Below are 4184 nucleotides of genomic sequence, written 5' to 3' on the forward strand. Positions count from 1 at the left end.
GCCATGTCAGTATGCCAAGACCCCCTAGTTGGAACTGTCAGTGTTGCATGTCATCCTGGGTTTCTCCATCACTCTGAGCACTCGAGCCCCCAGCCGGCACCCAGTGTCTTTGCCCTAGAGTGGCCCTCAGGCTGCCGGAAGCCTTGTTGCAAATACCCGGCGGTTTCCAAGCACCCTTCCGCTAACAAGTCCTTAACTCCCATGGAAGTGAGCCAGAATGAGCCCCAGTGGGATGTGACCTGCTTTGCACTTTGGCTTGGCCCTCTCCCCCTGCCTGTCCCACCTTCCCCTCCTCCGGATCTATCCTGGGAATCCTTCCTGCTATGTCACTTTCTTTTCTTTCTTTCTTTTTTTTTTTTTTTTTTTGCCCCCAGTAAATCAATATCAGTTCAGTTCATTTATTTTCCTAAGTTAAATGTTGTTAGTTAACATACAGTGCAATATTGGTTTCTGGCACAGAATTCAGTGATTCATCACTTGCATACAACACTCAGTGCACATCACAAGTGCCCTCCTTAATGCCCATCCCCCCATCTAGCCCATCGCCCACCTAGCCCATCCCCCACCCTCCTCCCTCAATCAATCTTCAGTTTGTTCCCCGTCCTAAAGAGTCACTTATGGCTTGTTTGCCTCTTTCCTTTTTTTCTTTACCCCTCCCCATATGTTGATCTCTTTTCTTTCTTAAATACCAGGTATGTCACTTTCAGGAGAATCCTAGTCTCGGGTTCTGTTTCTGGGAAATTCAAACTAAGACATTCCTATCTAGCAGTCAGGGGAAATTGAGGTGTAAATTACCTAAGCACTAAATAAATAAGTAAATAGATGATGGATAGATAGGTAGAAAGAAAGAAAATAGATAAAATATAAATAAAGTGGTTGACACTTTAAACCTGGCTTCCTTCTGATTCTCCGGTCTGCATACCTGGCCATAATATTCAATACTGCTTCATGAAACAAGGTCATCTATTAACATGTAAGTCTGTCTGGAGAAGGACCACTCTGGAAACACCATGGCTAGGCAGGGACAGCCATATGGAGGCAGTCTCCTCTAGATCCCCAATGCTGGGGTTCTTTAAAGTGAGTTTTCTGAGGGCAGACTGTGCTATGTGGAGCTTTGCTTCCCCTTCCCAGTGGTACCCAGCACACTTTCCAGTCTCCAAGCATCAGGGACTGATACGCGGCTATGATAAACTTTGCACTGTGCCATAGTGAATGAGAAGGGGTGAAAAAGCATCAGTATGGTATGACACCAAATACTGACACCATCAGTATTTGTATGACACCAAATGTATTCAATTTATTTTTTATTTTTTTGTAAAGATTTTATTTATTTATTTGACAGAGAGAGATCACAAGTAGGCAGAGAGGTAGGCAGAGAGGCAGGCAGAGAGAGAGGAGGAAGCAGGCTCCCTGCTGAGCAGAGAGCCCGATGCGGGACTTGATCCCAGGACCCTGAGATCATGACCTGAGCCGAAGGCAGCGGCTTAACCCACTGAGCCACCCAGGCGCCCCAAATGTATTCAATTTAAAGGACTCTTCTTTATTCTGAGATTCTGTCCTTCCTACGTTTTTAAATATTCTTTTTTATGTAAGATAATAATAGTAAAAGTAGATAGTAGTTGACGTTTTAAAATAATGGTCCGATGCAACAAAATGAAACAGTTTGAGCTGGATCTTTGTGGCAGTTGCGGTGGTAAGAGATGGAATAATGTGGTTTGGCTTATTCTGAGTCAGGGGCCTACCACTCCACCCATCACTGTGGCCCAAGGGAGCATGAGATTAGGGATAATATAGGGACCAGGCACAGAGCCAGAAGAGGGAAGGAGCCCTATCATGAGCTGACAGAGCGATAACTGTGCACCACAGGCAAGAAGTCCTGACTTTAAGGTTTGCTCTCTTAGAGGACTTGCTGTAAAGGCTGCCCTTCCCGTGCTCCACTGAGTGACAAAGGCTTGCGGCCAGGGGCCTAATAAATGGGCTCCTAGTTACAGCCCTAGGAGAAGACTTGTCAGACTTTATAGACCCAATTCTGAGACTAAAACTACAGCTTTGGGTGGAAGTTGTAGAGATTTATGTTTAAAGAAACAAACCCAGCCAGCTTAGCGATAAATGCGATTCAGTTCTTTCTGGAAGTTTCCACCCTGAGAAGGGATGGAGTTTCAAGCTATATAATCCTTGGTGAGAAAGGATTATATAGCTTTCTTGATGCAAGAAACCCACATATGTTTCTCAAAACAACTTTGGTTCAACACTTCAGCTTTTGAATGCCAGCGCTGGCCCTAAAAAAAAAAAAAAAACAAAAACAAGAAGCTACTGGAGACCGTCAAAATAGAATCTAGCTATTTGGGGGCTGGATATTCAAGGCCTTCCACAACCTGGCTCCAGTTAAACAACTACCACCATTTCCACTACAGTTTAAACTGGAACAAGTAGAATTTAAAATAGCATTTTAAATGCCTTTCCATCATTTTCCTTTTCACCTGTGGTAGTTTCCAAAGGAGGTGACTTATGGGCCATTTTTGTGTGCTTCTTCATGTTTTCGTGTATTTCAGGGAACCTAATAAGTACTATTTGGGGGGAAATAAAATTCTTCCCTCAATAGAGGGATCCTCTCAAACCTGTCAAGGGAGGCTGGAACTCTCCAATGGGAAAGAACTTACTGCCAGGTAAGGCTGTCCATCTTCCGTCGCCAGACGGTTATCGCCCTGAGAAGGTTATTACATTAAACCTGAACCTGCCTCTCTCTTACCCAGGAGTGCACTTCTGGGCTCTGGACCAAGGCACACAATTCTGCTGTTTCCCCCGACTGCCCTCTGGATATTCTAAGATCCCCATCAAATCATCCCACACAATCTGTCCTGCCTCTTTGTCACCAATTAATCCTACCCCGGATTCACCATCTTGGTTTTCCTCAGGATGGACCTTAGTTTTCAGTGTTCCCCCTGACAGTGGAGTGCCTGTGTTCAGTTCAGTATGTCTTAATTCCTTCACCAAGTGTGCACTGGGCACCAACTGCCAGCCAGGCTCCGGGATCCAATTAAGGGCAGGGAGGGCCCGATCCCTACCTCACCTTCATGGGGACTGTGAGAGTACCAGGGGCTGCTATTTATCAGGATCATAACTCCTTTTTCTCATAAAAGTTTTCTGCTAAAACTGTGTAATTTCACTTGGTTTCTGCCACAACCCTTTTTCACAGGGATGGGGACAATGCCAGGCGCTTGGTGTCCCGTACCTGTGTGGGCTTCTTCATTCTATACTTAAATACAGGGGCAGTTTCCATTTTATCTTGCAGGTTTCAGCTCAGCCTTCTGATATGTTGAAATCATTTAAATATGCATCATGCAATTTTTTATTTTGCCCATTCTCCCAGTTTGGGGTCATTGGCCAAGTTGATAAGTGTGACTTTTAAGATTCATGTTTTTAAATCAATAGTTCATTTTACAAAATGTGGACAAAGCAATAAACAGTACCCCCACGAAATACCACATCAGTTCAAAGACCCTCATATATACTTGAATGAATATTTATGTACTTTCTCTGACATTTGATAAAACTTTCTTTTCTAAAGTCTCTTTACTTGCTATTTTCCAAATCAACGGACTATTTTTTCCAGAGAGTCCGAGCAGTTCAGTGTAGCTAGACTGGTCGTGGCATCTCAAACATAATTCAGGACAGAACTGAATTATAAAGAACCATAATAACCGTACATCAACACAAGTATCTGTTGTCTGGAGGATTGCCCAAATTATCACACCTCCACTAACCCTCCCTACCCCCCCCTTACTCCTTTAGAAAGGAAGATTGTGTCATTTGAATATCATGCCCAGTTTAACTTCAATTGTAAGTATCAAAAAGGGATGTGCTTTAGAAGAATAGCTAAGGTCAACAAAGGCATCTGCTAAAGAATTTTGTGGGTAATTTTAAAGGCACAACTACTATGAAGATTCTATTTTTATGGTTGTTGTTGAGAACATCAGGTATCAACAGGAAAGCAAATCCTGCTGAGTGAGATCAGATAATCAAGAGAATGGGTTGTCCCAAGCTTCTTCTGCCTGAGCTTTCGAGAGAGTTCCGGGTCTCCCTCCAACCCTGGAGCAACTTCTGGTCCCATGGGCTTCACAGAGCAGTGATCAGAGGTAGATCCTGAACCATTCCCTGGTCTGTGTGGGGAGCTCACATTCAGG

This window comes from Mustela nigripes, chromosome 2 (assembly GCF_022355385.1).
Source record: "Mustela nigripes isolate SB6536 chromosome 2, MUSNIG.SB6536, whole genome shotgun sequence".
In the NCBI taxonomy this organism is placed as follows: Eukaryota; Metazoa; Chordata; class Mammalia; order Carnivora; family Mustelidae; genus Mustela; species Mustela nigripes.